The sequence below is a fragment of the Barbus barbus genome (genome assembly GCF_936440315.1).
Source record: "Barbus barbus genome assembly, chromosome: 10".
Lineage (NCBI taxonomy): Eukaryota > Metazoa > Chordata > Actinopteri > Cypriniformes > Cyprinidae > Barbus > Barbus barbus.
In genome coordinates, this window is record NC_136738.1 from 15744340 (window position 1) to 15766696 (window position 22357).

The following is a 22357-nucleotide window of genomic DNA, read 5'->3' on the forward strand; positions in this document are numbered from 1 at the left end:
CCCACAGAACACCTCAGAATGGTATGAATGGAAAAAATTACTCATGAGCTAGTCCAATTTTTAAATACTGCAGACATGCATTGTAGCTATTATTGCTGGTCCAAAAATGGTGAGCTCTTTCAGAGATGTGAAGAGAGTACAGGCTTTGAAGGAGGTACAAACTAAAAAGCAGTTAGGGGGAAAGGGGTGCGTGAAAGGGAACAAAGACAGGTCTTATACAACTCACTTTCCAGCTGAAATGAACAGTAGTGACATTAAAACACCAAAATTGTTTATACTTTTTTCACACAAATTCAGGCAGATTTTCAATGAATAAAAACCTATTTTTGTGTGGTTTCTTGCACAATATTATTATATAAACTCAAAACATTATCTTTGGCTTTTCTAACATAAGTAAACTTGCTTGGTAGCTCACCTGGTACAGCACTGCACTTGTGATACAGAGCACTCTGGTACTAGTCCCTGGGCACGAGTCATGACACTCGATAAAAGAACTGTAGAAGCAAGCTAAAAAGTCATTGTTGCTTCAGTAAATGCATTTTTATCTCACATTTGCTTTTATTAACACAATAATAGGTGGTTATGTTCATTTCAGTATTTTTATTTTATTTACAAGGTTATATGTTTTTGAACAGCCGTTACCCTCAGTGAAGTTATCAGCACACTTGACCTGACCTCTTCTCAAAGGCACTGCTGATTTGTCACATATCAAAAGGTTTAGCTGTACATTGGTCATTTTCAAGACACTTGTAAGGTTATGTAATTATCACTTTCGCATATTATACCAGCTTGAGGCCATTGTCCCTCATCTCCTGCTGGCACCCTGCACCCGCAAAAGAAGAAACTAGTTGGAGATGGAGGCTTTATTGCCTGTCCTTTCTTTTGTTTGTGACCAAAACTGTAATTGATTTTAACTAAGAAAACACCTTGAATGTTATCACATCAGGGTAATTCTATGAACAATCACACGGTCTAATAACCTGCAAAGACTATACACACGATGAAGTAAATAATATCACTGTTTCTTAATGCTCCTTATCGGGCCTATAAGTCAGTTCAGAGTATTATGCTATTTATCTTGAGCTAACCATAAAAATGATCTAAGATCAGCTTGCAGCATTTCACCCCAAGCAGTGTGTAGACACATCTCTGCTGTTGTTAAAAATAGGATCAACATGAAGTACATATTTAGTACTACATTTTTGATGTAATTTCACTACATTGAGTGTTGTTAAAGCATGCCGCAGATAGGAAATCCTTCAGAAATTGCCCTTAGATAAATATATGGAAAATTGTAAAGGACTAGATCCATATTTAGATATTTTTATGGGCCCTTTTATAACATCCTGGAAAATGTTTAAATGTTTCTTCAAGCATGATATTTTGAATCTGGATTTTTGATAAACAAGTAAAAAAAAAAAGCCACAGGTACACAACAATACCATTGCAAAAAATGATTTTATATATATATATATATATATATATATATACACATACATACATACATACATACATACATACACACATATATATATATATATATATATATACATATACACACACATACAGTGTGTATATATATATATATATATATATATATATATATATATATATATATATATATATATATATATATATATATATATATACACACACACACACTGCCCTCCAAAAGTTTGGAAACGCCCTAGAAAAGTGGCATTTTGGACAATATTGGCACGAATCCTTTTTAATTTGTGATAATTTTGCACTGATAAGGGACAACACAAACTACGAATACATATTTTATTACATAAACAGTTTATACATAGAAACAACTTCAATTTTCGGTTCATCATATATCCACCATTAGCAGCTATTACAGCTCTGCATAATCTGGGCATCCGAGCTGTCAGTTTATTCAAACATTGGCTTTGAATTGGCAATCAATTGTTAAAGCTGCATTATTAAGGTTTTCGATGATAATGTCAAGCCACTTTAATGTATTTGCAGCAAAAAAATTATAAGGATTTATGCGGATATCGCCCAAAATCACACTTTGCCAGGGATGTTTCCAAACTTTTGGAGGGCAGTGTATATACTGTATGAATGTATGTATTTATGTGTATATATATATATATATATATATATATATATGCACACCATCTCTGTGTAGTTCACAGAAGACAATGTGCCATCTCTGAGACAGTCTGTACCTGTTTCGTTCAGGCCCCACCCTCCTTCCTCTCACCATGGCAACCAAGAAAAACAGAATGGATACCTGTCGCTTGGCAACATGGCCTGGTATCTCGAAGCCACAAGCTGCTGGAACAGAGAGCAGATTAGCAGAGAAAGTGTGATAGCTGCCAACAAACAGCGACATTAACACTCAATGCATGTGGGTGGGTGTGTGTGTGTGAACGTGGGTATGCGAGATACTCAGGCACAAACACACAGCCGCACTTACACACGCGGTTAAGTACCAGCAATCACTTGTGTGTAAAGTGAATTTGCACTTTTTTAAAATATATACCTCAGCTGAACCCTTCAGCCTGTCTCTAAGCGGTGCTTTCCAGTCGCTATGATCAGGTTCATACTAAATGCATTAGTTTCCATTTCAAGCTGCCTTGGGGTGACAGTAACTTGACATGCAGCTAGTGTTTGATTTATGGGCCTTGTGTCTGAATAAACATAGTGTTCGGTGTGTATGTGGCTGGGATGTTTGATTATACTGCTGGACCTGTGTAGATGTTTTACAAGTAAAATGCACTGAGTGGATGCCTGATTTAGCTAGTTTGCAGCTGTGATCTATTTTAGGAATATGAGCTTACAGTAGAACTCATTTTTAGTAACTATTTTTTTTTCTCAAGTAAAATGATCTGATCTTAAAATAGAATTTTCCTTCCAACCTTCAACATATCAGGTGAACACAAACCCTCAGACTGTCTTAATCGACTCTCCCCAACCCTTTTCTAATTATTTTCAGAATGACTGATTGTTTTCTGCTTTTTCCTAAATACACCAAATGATGTGCTGTCGCCTCCGGTCCTTATATGGTTCATATTTCTTGCACTTGATTTATGTCATTTCACATTGTTGTTCTTCTAGTGTTGACAAATCTTTGCTATTGACTTGAAGTTTGATTTACATGCACAAGCTTGAATTTTCATTATTAAATGGGCCTCTTATACTAGTTGCATAAGGCTACCAGTTACATATTGGCTAACTGATTTCAATTTTTTTCGGCACAGGGTAGCCTACTTTTTTTTTAGTGTTATCATCCATTTATGATCTATGGGGGATTGTATTTGTTTAGATAGCCTTTAACCTTTAGATAAAAGAAACAGTTCAGTTCTTAAACAGTTCTTCGAGTCACTGAGATACACAGTGACTATCTGTTGATAGTAGATCAACATGGGAATAGGAATGGCAAATATGACTTAATGTCTTTTTTTTTATCAGATAAGGTGAGTGGAAAGAGAGATGTTTCACCTCAAACATTACATTTTTTTATGTCAAATAAATTTTAAACTCACTGGCAAAGAAAGACACTTCAATAATTTACACTACTGGTCAAAAGTTTGGTGTTTTATGTTTTTGAAAGAAGTCTCTTATTCTCACCAAGGCTGCATTTATTAGATCAAAATAAAGTAAAACAGTTATCAAATTTCATTACAATTAAGACAATTGTTTACTATTTAAATATTTTTATTCCTGTGATGCAAAGCTGAATTTTCAGCAGCCTTTACTCCAGTCTTAAGTTTCACATGATCCTTCAGAAATCATTCTAATATGAAATCATCTATAAAAATGTCTTATTATGATCAGTGTTAAAAATAGTTGCTTTTGTGGGAAAAAAGTTCAAAAGAATGGAATATAAATATTTATTATAAATATTTCTTTACTGTCACTTTTGATCAATTTAATGTATCCTTGCTAGACTAAAGTATTCATTTCAAGAATCTTCAAAAAAAAAAAAAAAAAAAAACATGAGAAAAGCATCGCTATTTCAAGATATCTCTTAATATCACCCAAAACTGCTTGACTGTTGAACTAATGAGCTAAAATTGACACTAAAACATATATTTTATATTTATGGTATGGCATGTTTTTCCTGATTACACAATCATTTATGAGCCATAGACTACTATAATACTTGGAAATATATCAAAACAATATATCTCAAATATATCAAAACACCAAAGCAAACAGGCAGGAAGGATTTGTCATTTCGGTGCAATCACACCTCTAATCCCTCAATCTTCAGGGCTATAACATATCATCAGTTGACAATCTTTTATTGACATGCTTTTCCAAACAATTGCTTTCAGATGCTAGCTATGATGCGTTTGTCTAGAACTACATTTCCAATTAGATTATAGACAGATATCTGCTTTCTATTGAAATAAAACTTGCGGGGAATATTGAAATTATATAGATATACTGTACCTAAAAATGTTTGTGAGCACATGTGAAATACATGCATATGCTAATGCTTAATGCATATATGAAATAATTTTCCAAATTCTTGTACAGTATGTAACTTTGCGGCCTGAATGATGCAAACAGAGAAAGCTCCATGTACTGTATGTGGATACACACACACATGCTGAAATGAAGACGTCTCCCACACAACCCTCTCGCTATTTTCCTTTCATCACCTATCACATTCTTAACATCCTGCCAAGCCTTGTCATTTCCATACTGGCTTCCTGTCAACGTGTCATTCTTAGACTTCCCCCACCATACCATCTGCCAGACATAGTTCCCCATCCTAAGCGAAACTGGCGCCCATTGAAGAAAGATGGCCTGAACATTTCCTGTCATCCTTCCCAGTCTGTGAGTCTGCATACTGCCCTTAAAGAAAGTGTATCACCCCTTAACATGGCACAGATCTGTAGCTATTTTCTGTTGCACCTGCACTTGAAGGTGTTGAAAAGATACAATATTTTTAAGGTGTCCTTGTTGCACGTTACATGTACTTACTATTATAATAACAATAAATTACGTGCAAATAACCCTAAACCAAACCCTAATCCTAAACCTAACATAGTTAGGAAATAGTAAGAAAAGGAAATAGTAAGAAAATGTAGTTAATTAACATTATTCAGTACTTAAATGTACGCTGCCCTCTAAAAGTTCGGAAACGCCCTAGAAAAGTAGGATTTTGGACAATATTGGCACTGATAAGGGACAACACAAACTACGAAAACATATTTTATTACATAAACAGTTTATACATAGAAAAAACTTAACTTTTTGATTCATCAAAATATCCACCATTAGCAGCTATTACAGCTCTGCATAATCTGGGCATCTGAGCTGTTAGTTTATTCAAACACTGGCTTTGAATTGGCAATCAATTGTTAAAGCTGCATTATTAAGGTGTGCTGACCCAAAAATATTTTAAAAACCTGGGCCAAGTTTAAACCAGTAACCAGGCATCACAGCTGTCAAAGGGGCATGTCTGACTTTGATATATGTATATATTGCCATTATTATGTTTTATTGCTGGTCTTCAATGATAATGTCAAGTTACTTTAATGTATTTGCAGCAAAAAATTATAAGGATTTATGCTGATATCGTCTAAAACCACACTTTGCAAGGGGTGTTTCCAAACTTTTGGAGGGCAGTGTATACTTACACCATAACAAGGACACCTTAAAATAAATGTGCAGTTTAATGTGCAGAGACCATTGTAAGTAACCTATTTGAACACCACATAGCAACACCCTGGCAACCACCCATCATTGTGTCGGCATGTTTTGTGCAGGAAAGCACTCACATTTTCTTCAGAATATCAAAAAATCCAGTTCGTTCACACAAAAGAGCTCTGTGCATAGCTAATGTGAATTTAGATTGAAGAAAAAGAGATCATTCTCTTTGAAGTGCATTTCAACTTCTACTGCTCTCTGAGGACATGATCGGGCCTTGTTAAAGCAAGAAGGCGGCAAACAAAAGGGATGATGGGAGATAATGTTTTGGCACTGGATTTTCTTCAGGCAGTCACAGCGTTTGTGTCTTAAATATATCTTTTGGTTTTCTCTTTTCCATTTCTTGTTTTATTATAGCTCTCTCGTCTGCGTCCCAGATGAGAGAGGACACATTTAAAACGGTTTCCACTCTCATTAAATCATGTAACAAGCCAGATTTTTTGGCTTATTACATTGTGTCTATAATAAAGTGAAAGCTCTAAGGTCTTTGTGTGCCATACTGAAGTGTTCTCCTGCTTATTTGTGAGGAGTTTTGTCCGTGTGTCTCCCTCTCAAGATACTCTTTCCTCTTTTGCTATTCACACTCTCCCTCTCTCAAACACTTTTCAGTTCGCTGTCACACCCTCGCACAGCTCCACTTGGCTTCTTACAGAAAAGAGCACTCTCTACCCATCCTGGGCTGCGTCTAGCTGCCTGTTCACAAACTGCCATCTTCTCTCTTAAGGGCCTGATGTTTTAACATCATTTGCTTAATCCCAGATTATTATTATTATTATTATTTTTTTTATCACTTATTCAAGCTAACAAGATAACATATTTGGTAAATTAAAAAAAATATTAATATATAAATTTTCATGTTAATATTATTTAACTACACTAGTTAATCTGAACTAACAATGAGCATTATTTTATTTTATTTTTTTGGGATAATGTAAATTTAAAAATGTATTAATAGATTAAAAAAAGAGGTATCTGTTACCATTAACATTATTAATATAATGTAACATAATGATGTAAAAATATATTGCTAATTGATAGCTAATGCATTATCTAACATTAACAAATGATACCTTATTATAAAATGTCACCAATTATAATTATGAATAATAAATAAAAAATAGTAGTTATAAAAATTAAATCACTAGTTTAAAAAAAACATTGAGCTAACTAAAAAAATATAATAATTCAACCTATCACAGTCAACTTAAGTTAACAACTAGCAATTTACAACCTCAAAAACTTCAGTTCATCTAATGTGTAAAAGGCAGTCTATTGAATTTTAAAAGATCTGTCACATTTATGATGATAAATATTAAATCCAGAAGTTGCAAAAAGAGGCACATAATTCTCAAGCATGGTGATGATCAATAAATGTTAATTCAGTAAAAATATGAACTCTGAATTATGACAGCTGACAGTGGCAACAGCAGCAGCAGTATAAATTAAGCCAGAAAAATTTAAAATAATGATATTTGATATAAAGCTGCAATGCATAAATGTTTATAGCAGTATACTAATCATTCCAGACAGAGCAACAATGAATTTTGTGAACAAGGTGTAATCTGTAATAATTAGAAAGAGGGTGTGTTTAGACTGAAAAATAACGATAATGGCTTAATTCCAAAACTCAAATGCTCTGTTTAACATCTGGTTAAACTCAATTGCAGGTGGTTAATGAATAAGACTGAGGTCAACTGTTTAGTGAATATGCCACTGAATGTTGTTTGCATTGGTGTGGCTAATGACATTTATGAATAATGGAAAGTCTTTACTGTCCTACTGCTTTAAGGATGGCAGAATTGAGTTCATTTGTATTAAAGTATTAGTCATTCTGATGATTAATGTTCTGTTCTCTCTCTCACACAACCCTTACTTACACGCTCATGCTTTAACACCATGATTTATTCTCTTCTCACATTTGCTCACTCACAAACTCACAGACTGTTTTCTCTCTCTCTCTCTCTGTCATGTGGGTGTGCTTCTTTTTGTGTCTGCTGTATCAGTGCAGCTCTCTCTCTCTCTCTCTAGCTCACTCTCTAGGCTATAATCAGCAGTGTGTGGGGGCCGTCCCCATAGTTCTCCCAGGGCTCTAGGGGCCAGTGACAGAGCTTTGTGTTTTAGAAAGAACGAGAGGGAACGAGAGAAAGACCTGGGCATTCAGCTTGGTAATTATGTTGCCAAAGTGCCACGCAACTTGCTGTGGTACAGCACTAATAAATTGCCTGCTGTCTGCATTTTACTTTTCTCCACCCTCTGTTTTTAGAAAGAGACGAGGTGGAAAAATGGCAAAACAACAAGTTGTCTGTGTCTCTATGTCCTTTTTGTTTTCTGCTGTTATGGCCCATCAGTGTTTGGATATCATAGAAATGCAAAAACATATATAGAAGTCCATCTCACCTGCCTAAACTATCAGATTTGGCAACACAACAGACACAATTTATGTTTTATCTTGCCCTTGGCAAAAAAGATTCCACACTTTGATTCTCAGACCGAGTCGATCTTGGACCTGAAGGCACAAAACTACAAGGCCCCTGAAGGCAACAACACAATGGCATTTTGGTTTTAAAACAAAACACAACAGCAACAACCTTCTTTTGTTCTTTTTTAGCATTGTTTTCTGAAATGTGCCCACATTAAAGCAGATTATTTAAATGTTTCTTTAAAAAAAGAAGCCTCTTGTGCTCACCAAGTCTGCATTTATTTGACCAAAAATAAAAACATTGTGAAATATTATTGCATTTAAATTTAAATTTAGTCATTTAGCAGACGCTTTAATCCAAAGCGATTTACAAATGAGGACAATAGAAGCAATCAAATGAAGAACTGAATTTAGGTAAAGGGGTGTAGAGCCAGAGGTGGTTTTGTAGGCAAACATTAATGCCTTGAATTTAATGCGAGCAGCAGTTGGTAGCCAGTGCAAATTGATGAATAGAGGTGTGACATGCATTCTTTTCGGCTCATTAAAGATTAATCTTGCAGCGGCATTTTGGATTAATTGTAGAGGTTTGATGGAATTGGCTGGAAGACCTGCCAAGAGAGCATTGCAGTAGTCAATTCTGGACAGAACAAGAGCTTGAAAAAGGAGTTGTGTTGCATGTTATGCAAGAAAGGGCCTGATCTTCTTGATGTTGAATAAAGCAAATCTGCAGGACCGAGCAGTTTTAGCAATGTGGTCTGAGAAAGTCATCTGATCATCAATCATAACTCCAAGGTTTCTGGCTGTTTTTGAAGGAGTTAAGGTTGATGAGCCTAACTGGAAGGTGAAATTGTGATGAAGTGATGGGTTTGCTGAAACTACAAGCAGTTCTGCCTTAGCTAGGTTGAGTTGAAGGTGATGGTCCTTCATCCAGCAAGGAACCATGCCTATTAGACAAGCTGAGATGCGAGCAGCTATCGTCGGATCATCAGGATGGAATGAGAGGTAGAGTGGAGTGTCATCAGCATAGCAGTGATATGAAAAGCCATGTTTCTATATATATATATATATATATATATATATATATATATATATATATATATATATATATATATATATATATATATATATATATATATATATATATATATATATTCATATATAGCTAAATTTTCAGCAGTTCCAAAGAAAAATATAAAACGTTTGTAAAATTATAAATGTCAAGTTAAGTCAAAATTATTTACATAACCCTTTTCACATTGTTTCATGGCAGCTTTACAGAATATCATTTTTTTTTTTGTGATGTAATTTTTGGTATAGTATTATTTTTGTATTCCATCTGAGCTATTAATATATATGTGAGGCCTTCCACATATGTGGATTATGTGTATGTGTGTGTATGTATACATATAATCTGTTTCTTTTAGAGGGGTTTTGTTAATACACACACTCATATGTTATTTATATAATGAATAACATATTACAAACTATAGAAAAAGAATTGGGTTGGCAAATTATATGCCCTGTCCTCCAGCTAGTGATAGGTAGAAACCATCCTGGCTGAAAAACATTGCCGCTGTCGAATGCTTCATGCAAATCCATGGAGGCGGGAAATGCAACAAAAACATTTGAGAATAAATGATAATGACAAATATACTTTATGTTAGTCTCATATGCATGTGTGTAAACATTTGGAGTTAGTTTTACACTAAAATGTGATATTCCTCCATGTCGGGCATGTGATTATTCATCGCTGGAATGCAAATGTCAACATCGTCATAGGATGTAATCATCCTGATCTACAATTTACATCTCTTCATCCATCCATTCATACTCAAGGTAGAGTAGAGTATTCACCTGTGTAGACTAATTATGCCAAATCCACATGCAAAATGCCATGTATGTCCTCTTACTAAACTATTATGGTTGATATGTGCTCACTGCTCTGTGTGTGTGTGTGTGTGCATGTTTATGAGGACACAAATTTGTATAATGACATGGGTATGACAGAGGTATTACAATATGAAGGTGGTTTATGAGGACACTGCCTATGTCCCCGTAATTCAAAAGGCTTAAAAAACATACTAAATGGTGTTTTTTTGAAAATCTAAAAATGCACAAAGTCTCCTGTGAGGGCTAAGTTTAGGTGTAGGGTTGGTGTAGGGCAGTAGCACACACAGTTTGTTCAGTATAAAAACCATTACGCCTATGGAGAGTCCCCAAAAACCAACGTGTGTGTGTGTGTGTGTGTGTGATTTACAAGTATGTGTTTATGTCTGAGCTCACAAATGTCCCCCTAAGGATAGTAAAACCTAAAATGTGCAGCCAAATAGATTAATAAACATATTCAATAATGTCTTAATGAAAATGTAAAATCGCAGAAAGGTTTCTGTGGGGGTTAAGGGATGGAAGATTTAATTGCCTCAATATCAAAAACATATCTGTCAATGGAGATGTCACACACTGACTGCAGTAACTAACTTCAGTTGCATATGAGAATGATTTCTGAAGGATCATGTGACACTGAAGATTGGAATAGTGGCTACTGAAAATTCAGCTATGCCATCATAGAAATAAATTATATTTTAATACATCTTAAAGTAGAAAATATTTGTTAAATTCTAATAATATTTAACAATATATTATAAATAAATGCAGATTTTGTGACCTTGTAAAAGTCTATAATAGCTTTAAAGTCGATATTTTATAAATATACATGCCAATAAAATAAACTTGAAATAGCCTCAGTAAAATGACACAATTTTTAAACTAAAAAGAAATAAAGAAATAATCAGAGGTGTCAAGTAACGAAGTACAAATACTTCGTTACCTTACTTAAGTAGAAATTTTGGGTATCTATACTTTACTGGAGTAATTATTTTTCAGCCGACTTTTTACTTCTACTCCTTACATTTTCACGCAATTGTCTGTATTTTCTACTCCTTACATTTTAAAAATAGCCTCGTTACTCCTATTTCATTTCGGCTCGTTTTCATTCCGGCTTGTCATCATCATGGGCGTTGCTAGGCCATTTTTAGGGGGGCTTTAGCCCCCCTAAATTTACCCCTAAAAATCTTGTGATTCTTCCCCTTTAAATTTCAAACGGCAGCAGACTTCGGCTCCTCCCCATCTTTCTGCGCGTTCTTCAATCCACACACTGCGGTGGCGCAGAGGAGAGGACAAGGTGTGTGTTTATCGATAGATTGTTATAATATCTACATCTGTGCAGTTCTTTGTCTTAAATACAGTTTACAAAAAGTCATGGGAGAGCAATCGGTTTCCAATCTTCTGTAAAGTTTTCGCTGCATTCACCACTCATCACACCACAGCTGTTTCCTTCAGCGAAAGCCCTTAACACATTATACGCATACTTTATAAAACGATCACGTTATTGCTATTTTCATTTGAAAATTTAGCTTTCAATATAGAACTTAATATTACAGTGCATGTGGCATTAACTACCATACAGTTATGCATAGAAGTGATTAAAGACAGTGACAGACAGCACTCATTTTAATTGCATATCAGAGTGATTGCCAGAGATTGAAACATTGTGTGTCCTTCTCACAGACTGCTTCAGTTTTTTTTATTTTTTTACTTTTAAAAGTTAATCACAGCACCCACATAGTTTAATCCATTGTCCAGCCTTATAGCTGTGTTGTTTATATTGCTAATATGGATAGTCAGTGTAAGTTTAAAGTGATATGATGTTTTATGTTTACAATTTTCTGTTTGTACTTGAGCATAGAAAAGATTTGTACTAGTAATGCAAACAGTAACATTTTTGGTTTGTACAGTAAACAGGTGTGTGTGTGTGTGTGTGTGTGTGTGAGATCAGGTAGACTTGTATTTGGCTTGTACTCGGATGTTATACCCATCTATGCAATACAGTGGAATACTGCAATAAGTTTAGTATACCATCCTACCCTATTAATACATTTTTTTGTAAATATTTATTTATTTTTTATTATTATACCATCATTGAAAAAATGAAAATCCTAGCATCGCCCTTGGTCATCGCTCAAAAAAAAAAAAAAAAAACCTATCCAGATAAATCGCGCCATCCGGATAGAGTGAATTGTGGTTGGATGAGAATATAAACCTATACCATTCCGACACCCTATTGGTTTGCACGCGATCCATCGAACCTGCACATGACACAAATCACGTCACACTCAAAAAAGATTATTTCTTAAAAGTTATTATTTCTCCACTACTGGCTCATTTATCAAACGGGTGCTTTCTCTTCGTCCGTTGCCCTCACAGATTCCTGCAGCTAAGCTTGGATGTACATTTACATTCCAATAAAGGTTATTGATGACATGCCTCTGAAGTTTGACTTTTTGCACCATTACAATACTTACAGGCAACTAGTCATCATATCTTCCGCTCCATGAAACACGTTAATGCTCAGTAGTACACATATATGGTTTTTTAATGTATTTGCATTGTACTAAAATGTGTTCATTTTCAGTGGGCACATATCCGGCTGAAACAGGTAGCCTAGTGCATCCCACATTTTTCAACATTAACATTTTAATATAACATTATAGTCATTATGGCCTTTAGAAAAATGTTTTTTTTTGAGGAGGTGGGGTAGTGCACAATAGGCCCCTGTGCCGCGGCCTAAGCTTTTGTCCTTAATGGCATTTTTTTTTCCTTCCATTACTTTTACTTTTATACTTTAAGTAGTTTTGAAACCAGTACGTTTACACTTTTACTTGAGTAAAAAACTTGAGTTTATACTTCAACTTCTACAGAAGTCTTTTTAAACCCTAGTATCTATACTTCTACTTGAGTAATGAATGTGAATACTTTTGACACCACTGGAAATAATAATGACAAAGTTACCAAGCAATGAAAGTATTTAGTCAGTATTGGCCAGCACTCATTCACTCAAAACAGTAAGTGACGTGATAGTCAGCAATCTTAACATGGTAAATGGTATCCTATTCCAAACATAACTCAGTCACCAGCACCTTACTGCTGCTTGTACATGTATTGTGCATCATCATGAATGCCTGGTGTCAATTAGATGTGTTTGCTAATGGGAGCAGTTCTGGGAGCTCATAGTCACACTTGTAAACAGTAGCAGCACAGGAGTAGTGGTAATCAGCTGTAATCTGAGTGCCAGCTGTTCCTGCAAGTTGCTGTCTGACTGAGCAGAACTATTTAGGATCTGTACTTGCCAACTTGTGAGACGGTGAGAGATCTTTTGGACAGACCAGCACAGCTGTCAAAACTATTCATCAAGGTTTCAAAGGGCAACTAGAAATACTTCTTATTTACGGTTTACACTGTAGAAAAAAAAGGCTGTGGATTCCACTGGAGGTAGTTATAATGGCAGCTACTCTGTGTATTATCCTAAATCTGTATTCTCTCTTTCTTTTTGCTGTCAGTTAACTGTATACATATAGGCACATTAGAGTTAATTAAAGAGAAACCAGTCCTTTGCTCTTCCAGAAATGTATTATTAATTCAAGAGCAATGCTATAGCTCAGAGGGTAATGTGAGAGGTCAAACGTGTGTCTTTCAATGACAACTGTACAGGCCAACCTCCCCTAAATATGTGGGTTTCTCTAAAATTAACATAAAACGGGAACCAGGGAAACAGATAGGCAATATACGCAAAGGAAATAAATCAAAACCAAAAAAGGCTATAATCCTTACAATAGCAGATGTGTTTCTAATTCATCCTAAACTGGACTTCGTTTACTGTATATAACAGCAGAACTGAGAAATGTGCAGTGGTTCAACATAGGACCTCTATCCAGTCTAAGTTTAGAGGCCGTCTATTTATAATTACAATATATGCCTGTATTTAATGTTGTTACATTTATGAAGTCACACAAGCAAGACAGAAAGCAGAAACAAATCAGAATGGGATATTTTGATTTGTTCTGTGAATGTAGCAGTAAAAGACAATTTTTCACCTTGTTGCAGGGTTGTCCTCCAGAATGCCAAATACTAAGCCTTTGCGCCTTTGCAAAGTTTATAAAGGAACACTAGTTGAAAAGCATACAATTGAATACCAATGCACCCACACTTGCAACAGAAACCTTGGAGTTAGACAACTCCTTGCAAATGAGCATTTGTTCCAAAAAAGCCCTGTTAATTGCATGTAAAAAGCACAAATGCCATGTGAATGAAAAGACTAGCTTTATCGGTCACTGCACAACGTGTCTGTCAACACCTGATTGTCTCTAAAAATTTGCACTCAACAGAGTTTGGTGCATGCCAGTTGCAAACATACATATAAACCTGCAATACTGTCTGGCAGGATGCCTGAGGGTTCTGTTTTATGTCTTAGCTGCTGTGAGATCAGTACACGTGGAAGGCTTCGCATACGCATTACATTTGACTTAACGAACAGTAATGGGAATTCATTAACCTTTATGAAAGCAGGCAATTATTATTGAGCATATTTATTAATTTAACATTTGCAGTTGCAGTAATTATGTAGCTACTGCAGCTTCTATATTTTTAATAATCTTCATATAACAGGGCTTGAATTTTAGTTACAAAAGGACTTCATCCAAGTTCTCATGACTGACACATCACTTTACGCAATATTCTTTTCTCAGATCTTTTGATAGTGCATCACTCATTGCATCTCAATGCTGCTCTAGATACAGCAGAGCTGGAGTCTTTAGTCAGTTTTTAGTATGTTGAGGTTATAGATTTCAGCTCTCCTGCTGCTTCATTTAGCTCAACCAAACTCTAAGATTTCATAATCAATCAAACATCCATCGTCTTCCTACAACCTTCTAGCTGTCTGTTCCTCTGCTCCCACAGTGTTTGAATGGTTTTATATATATTGTGATATACTGTATGAGTGGGATATTGCTTTTATACTGCATGACATTTTTATAAACAAGACTTTAATATTAAGTAACTTCTGTTTCAGACTCAATATTCCCAGTTGCATCGGAAATAGTTCCAAACAAAGCCACAGCATAGCTGTCACACATATCCGAACAACACAGTAATGGCATTTCACACGAAACTATGTTTTTCATCAAATCAATGATTAAAAATGTGACCCTGGACCACAAAACCAGTCATAAGGGTACATTTTTATACATAAAGATTTATACATCTGAATACACTTATACAAAGCTAAATAAATCAACTTTCCATTGATGTATGGTTTGTTAGGATATGACAATATTTGGCCGAGATACAACTATTTGAAATCTGGAATCTGAGAGTACAAATAAATCTAAATATTTAGAAATGTATTGTTGTCCAAATTAAGTCCTTAGTAATGCATATTACTAATCAAAAATTACATTTTGATATATTTACAGTAGGAAAATTTCTAAATATCTTGATGGAGCATGATCTTTACTTAATATCCTGATTTTTGGCATAAAAGAAAAATGTATAATTTTGACCCATACAATGTATTGTTGGCTATTGTCACAAATATACCCCAGCGACTTGAGACTGGTTTTGTGGTCCAAGGTCACAAGTACTTACGTTGCGACCATTTAAAAAATATGTTCTACAGTATTTACAGTAGTATGAATGTGTGTAGCATGAAGTGAAGTGACATTCAGCCAAGTATGGTGACCCATACTCGGAATTCGTGCTCTGCATTTAACCCATCCAACGTGCACACACACACACAGCAGTGAACACACACACACCGTGAACATACACCCGGAGCAGTGGGCAGCCATGCTATTGGATGTCTTGTTATTTTATTCATCAAGGTCCCTGTGGTTCTTTCTCCCTGTAGCAAGATGTCTGCTTAGCAGAGACTGTTGACATGCAGCATTTTCAAGATCTGAGATCTCTTCTTGCTTGTCTGTTCTGAGTTCTCTTGTACTGAAGCATCCAGAAACATTCATGTGACTTCATTGAGGTATTGCAGTTCAGTTAATGCAAATGTAAATTGCTCTGTATCTTAATTACTAATTCGTTCTCATTAATACAATTAGAAAATGAAATCTGCTCAAGCATTACATTATTCCGAGTCACTATAATGACAAAATAGTCCCTTGTATTTATGTATCATCAGTTGGACATAAATAAAACAAGTTATTGCTGAATAGTGATCTTACCTTGAGAATACATAACAGTTCTCTTTTTATCAAGCTCACTATAAAAGTATTGCAATAGTGCTGTATCGGAGAACAATTTTAGTTTTTAAAGACTTCCTCAATCACTCCTCCACTCAGATCATGAATTGAGGCTTCATACCAGCTTAATGTCAGTTATGCTTTATTTGAAGCATTTATCAGCACTGCATGCTAGATTTGAGAGAATGGCGACCTGGTGGCACTGGTACTTTTAGACAGTTACAATCACGAACATTTAAAATGCATTTAATAGTCTATGTATTTAGCAGACACTTTTATTCAAAGCAATTTTCAGTGAATTCAAGATATACATTCAATCGAACATGCTACAGAAGCTCATTACTGAAAAATAAGTGCACACATAACACACATACTGGCAAAATGTAAACCTTGAATGCACTTTTATATAAAAGTGTCTGTTAAATTCATACCAGTAAATGAGCATATTTCATGAAGAAGCAGTTCACTTAGATGCTCTGGAATTCTTGCCCATTTTACTTACTGTTTTTGCAACCTGTCATACAGATTAATGCAACTTTCATCATGGGTCTGGGTCTGGAACTCCCCAGTCTAGTTGGCTATTCAAAAGTGAAAAATTATATAATCTTGTTAAATAACATTTTTGAAAAAGTTACTTGATAGCCCCCAGGCCAAGTGTTGACAAAGTAAAGCTTTTTATCTCAAATTCAGGGGGAATTAAATGTATTTTGTAAAATTAATAAAGTCTACAAGGGAGAAAAAGCCACAGGCAAGGTAGCGGAGATAAAGAAGTCATTAAAATCAGTCTATGTGAAACCATACAGATAAAGCAGCAGTATCTGCTAGCTGTTATGCTAATGTTCCTGTAATGAGCAACTAGCATGTTACATTGTCAGCTTAACTTTTATTAGCACAAAACTGACAGTGTAAAGGGTGCAACTTCTTGCCTTTAAGAAGAATATGTGTGCGCTGAGAATCAAGACTGAAAAAAAAAGAAAGAAAAATATTAGCACTTTTATATAGCTAATTGTGCTCAGCTGGAAAAATAGGGTTACAAAAATATATTATAAAATAAATGCATAAGACTAAAATTAGTTGGCCTATAGACATGAAAAGTATTTAAAATTTGCATTAAAAACTTCAGATTTTCATTCCACTTAATCTCATAAAGAAGAAACAAATGCCATTTTACAGAGATCTCACATGTGATTTTCGTTCTGTTGCTTAAGGCACTTTGACTGAGCCGATTAAACCATAAAAACAAGTGAACTATTACACATTGTGCTTCCATTATATTTTTTAATTTGTAAAACAAACTCATTAAACAATAAACTTTGATAATATATCTAGTCTAGCCATAAAACAATACACATTAGAGCTTTACAACCATGAGTGCTGTGTTTGAAGCCTTAGATAATTGAAAAAGTTGTAGGCCTATGCAATTCCAGATTAGTGGTGTAGCATCAAGTTCTCATTAAAAAGATATATAGGAAAGAAAATAAGAAAGAAGGAAAAGACAGACACAGTGAACCGAATATCAAAATAATAATTCCAGCTTATCTTCTATTAGGCTACTTGATGAATGTGTCAGCAAGAGAGAAAGAGAGAGATGTGTAGTGGATTAATGCGGTTTAGTCAACTTCAGTGGTGACTTCATCTCTAGCAACCATTGAATTTTACATTTGACCGTAAAAGTAAACAACATCATCATATTGTCTCGTAAACAAGATTTCTAGTGTTTATGTTCCCCATCTGTTGTGTCATATATCTTTCTATTCAATCGCATAGAGATTTGCAAACCACTTTAGGTGAGAGTGTTTTATCCATCTCAGGGGTCCTGCATTAATCACCCTCATCTTTTATTTTACATCGGTAATGTTTCATCACAGCAAAAGCAGGTATATTTATTAACACTCATGTGGAAGAGGTTGTTAGTGGTCATTTGCATCATTCATTACAGAGTAACTAAAATTGACAGGAGGTTGCAGAGAAAACATGAGTCAATCTCATATACTGAATACAACAGTGCAGACGTGACACTGCTCATGTACACACCAGATTTCAATATTTTAAAAGCAGTTTATCAACTGAACCATCTGGGATACCAGCCTGACTGTTTTTCACCTTTATTTGTATTGACAGTTAGTGATGGCTACCCAATAAATAAGTAAATGTGAACATAAAAAATAAAGTAAAAGACAAAACAAAACAAAAGGGTCTGTACAAGATACTGAAAAAGTTTGCGAATGGAAAATGCTCCCCTCTTGTTGGTCTGGGACTAAAAATAAAGATTTTAAAGATGTTTTAAATGAATATTGCAGTATAAAAGTCCTTGTAACAACCTTGGATGTACCCCCACATCTGTGGGGATATGTATTATTATTATTATGTATTATGTGTTATTATTACTAACACACACACACACACAATATAAAATAATTTTTATACATATAGTTATTTATTATTGACCTATTTTATATATTTTTATAAAAAACTTTATTTATTTATTTGTGCTTCTTACTTTTTAAGATACTTGTTCTGTTTTTTGTATTTTCTTTCGAATTCTTTGCAATAATAATAATAATAATCAAAGTCCTTCTAGAACATATTTGCTACCATTGATAATTGAGTTGCAAGATGGAGATATGATGGTAGCACCGGTGGACTAATACAGAGCACTGCCATGGAAATATTAGAGCCCTATTGTATAATGAAATAATACATCTCTTTTCATGTTCTCTCCATCCTTTCTTCACACCCTGTCGTTCTTTCTCGAAAGCTGTTCTGCTGACATCTTTATGTTGTTGTCTTGAGTATATGATTAGTAGCTTTTCTCTCCCGCTCCCTCCGCTTTATTATAGCATGAAAATGAACTTGCAGCTCATTGCTCTATTTTAAATGCCACAGTCATGGATAAATCTGCTCCCATTCACAACCCTGTGAAATATTAAACACAAAGAGAGAGGGAGAGGGGCGCCCATCAGCCGAAGGATCAATAATTGCACCTCAGCACGAAGCAATAAATATTAGATTGGTGAGAATATGATTATGACTTTGTAGCCCTAAGAGATGATTTAATGACTGCTGATGGATAAAGGCAACACATTCCATTCTCTTTGTCATGCATGATGTCTCTTTTTTTATCTTTCTTTTCTCTCTGAAGCCAGGCTTCAGAATACGTGCAGTCTGAAGTCAAAGCATGTTTGTGCTTGTACTGGGTCTATAAGTGAAACGTGGAATAATGTTGGGCTTTAGATTCAATGCTTGTTTTTGTTTCATCATTCACACTTTCAGATCTGAATCGTGTTATTTTGACTCTGCTCGCCTTTTTCTGCTGTATAAAAAAATCTCAGAATTGCGAAATGAATTTGATTATAACATCTAATACAATGAAAAGGGACGAGAAACTGAATTTCATCCAATGAAGAAAACTGTTATACAAATGGTTATGCAAAGATGTTCAGTAAATATGAATATATACAAATAAATAGGCTACAGTATGTAATACAACTCTCATTGATGGCATATTGATTTGTAATTTTTTTTTAACTACACAGTGCAGTGGCCCTTAAAATTAGTCCAAAATTAATTTGTGTTAATTACAATAAATACACTCACCTAAAGGATTATTAGGAACACCTGTTCAATTTCTCATTAATGCAATTATCTAATCAACCAATCACATGGCAGTTGCTTCAATGCATTTAGGGGTGTGGTCCTGGTCAAGACAATCTCCTGAACTCCAAACTGAATGTCAGAATGGGAAAGAAAGGTGATTTAAGCAATTTTGAGCGTGGCATGGTTGTTGGTGCCAGACGGGCCGGTCTGAGTATTTCACAATCTGCTCAGTTACTGGGATTTTCACGCACAACCATTTCTAGGGTTTACAAAGAATGGTGTGAAAAGGGAAAAACATCCAGTATGCGGCAGTCCTGTGGGCGAAAATGCCTTGTTGATGCTAGAGGTCAGAGGAGAATGGGCCGACTGATTCAAGCTGATAGAAGAGCAACTTTGACTGAAATAACCACTCGTTACAACCGAGGTATGCAGCAAAGCATTTGTGAAGCCACAACACGCACAACCTTGAGGCGGATGGGCTACAACAGCAGAAGACCCCACCGGGTACCACTCATCTCCACTACAAATAGGAAAAAGAGGCTACAATTTGCACGAGCTCACCAAAATTGGACGGTTGAAGACTGGAAAAATGTTGCCTGGTCTGATGAGTCTCGATTTCTGTTGAGACATTCAGATGGTAGAGTCAGAATTTGGCGTAAACAGAATGAGAACATGGATCCATCATGCCTTGTTACCTCTCTGCAGGCTGGTGGTGGTGGTGTAATGGTGTGGGGGATGTTTTCTTGGCACACTTTAGGCCCCTTAGTGCCAATTGGGCATCGTTTAAATGCCACGGCCTACCTGAGCATTGTTTCTGACCATGTCCATCCCTTTATGACCACCATGTACCCATCCTCTGATGGCTACTTCCAGCAGGATAATGCACCATGTCACAAAGCTCGAATCCTTTCAAATTGGTTTCTTGAACATGACAATGAGTTCACTGTACTAAAATGGCCCCCACAGTCACCAGATCTCAACCCAATAGAGCATGTTTGGGATGTGGTGGAACGGGAGCTTCGTGCCCTGGATGTACATCCCACAAATCTCCATCAACTGCAAGATGCTATCCAATCAATATGGGCCAACATTTCTAAAGAATGCTTTCAGCACCTTGTTGAATCAATGCCACATAGAATTAAGGCAGTTCTGAAGGCGAAAGGGGGTCAAACACAGTATTAGTATGGTGTTCCTAATAATCCTTTAGGTGAGTGTATATACATTTTCAAAAAGAAACTTGCTTTAAAAGTGAAATTAGCTCTGAGAAAATGTCTAGCAGCATTTGTTGGGAGATGCAACTTGGTTTAGTATTTTCCAATGCATTCATATTTTGGAGGGCTACTGTATACAACTTTGATACACTATAACCTATATACTGTACTTGTATTTAGTTAATGTTCAGAGGAAAATAGCAGAAATATCAAACAGGGAATGTACAAATTCACCAAACATACATTCACTTAATGCAATGCAAAGCATTACATAGTCTGCAAAGCAAAATGTTTTTAATAAGCATTAATTGAAAGCTCATCACAATCACAGTGTTTAAATGGCTACATTCTTCAGACATCTATCAAAAGGTCAGAACAGAGCAGACAAAACAGATTCCTAGTAGGCTTGTGGAAAGTGTTTAAAGGTACCTTAAAGCATTGTTGAGAGTATGTGTGAAATGCTCAGGCCTCCAGTGAGTTTGATAACAGAGCTGGAGAAAACATCGCTAGCACAAGGGAGTTCTGTTAACTCTAATTACTTTTGTTTCATTGCATCTTAAAAATTTTAACAGCTGCTGTTAAGTCAATAACTATTTTATTCTATGCTTTTGTCAGTGGCGGCGCAAGGGCTGGGCTAGACGGGGCTATAGGCCCATCAGAAACTTGCTTAGCCCCGGCACAACCCCACCAAGGATTTCCAAATGATTCTCCTGTTTTTTAACTCTCCGTGTCACTCTCATTAACATAGAAAAATAAACATTAAAATAAAAAAAAGTGCTTAATATGTGGCCTATAAACAATTGATATTAGGGGGAGGGGTGAAGCAAATCAAGCAATCAGTGCACAAACTTTGCGCAAGATGGTGAACGTCAATTCACTACAGAGAAAGTGAAAGTAAAAAAAAAACCTGACGGCTAACGCTGCATTAACGGCTCATATTCTCTCTGAAAAAGACGAGAGACGAATCGACTCTAACATATGCTGATAACGGTATATAACTGTCTTAAATTATTCCCTTAATATTCCTCCTGTGGCTCGTATAATGAAAAACATGAGAAGAAACGTATTTCGCGTTAAACAGGTTGTTTTTGAAAATCAGTGCGTGAAATAAAGCTGCTCTGAATTGTCATTGATGACTGAAGTGTCAATCATTTTATTTATAGGCCTATAATTCATTGTATAAATTAATAGACCTGTTTTAAAAAATCTTTAAAAACATTTTCATCAGTGATGAGCTATGAAATTATTGCGGGGCAATAATTATTTTAATTGAATAATAATAATTATTTTAATTTAATAATAAATGTAATCTAATAATAATAATAGGCCTAATAATAAGAAGAATGTAACAG

At 35.3% G+C, this 22357-nt stretch overlaps 1 protein-coding gene across 1 annotated transcript in view; it reads left to right on the forward strand.

Moving 5' to 3' along the window:
* Positions 1-22357, forward strand: part of LOC306875729 (voltage-gated delayed rectifier potassium channel KCNH8-like) — a 116871-nt gene that overhangs the window by 44587 nt on the left and 49927 nt on the right. The gene's annotated exons all lie outside the window — the stretch shown is intronic.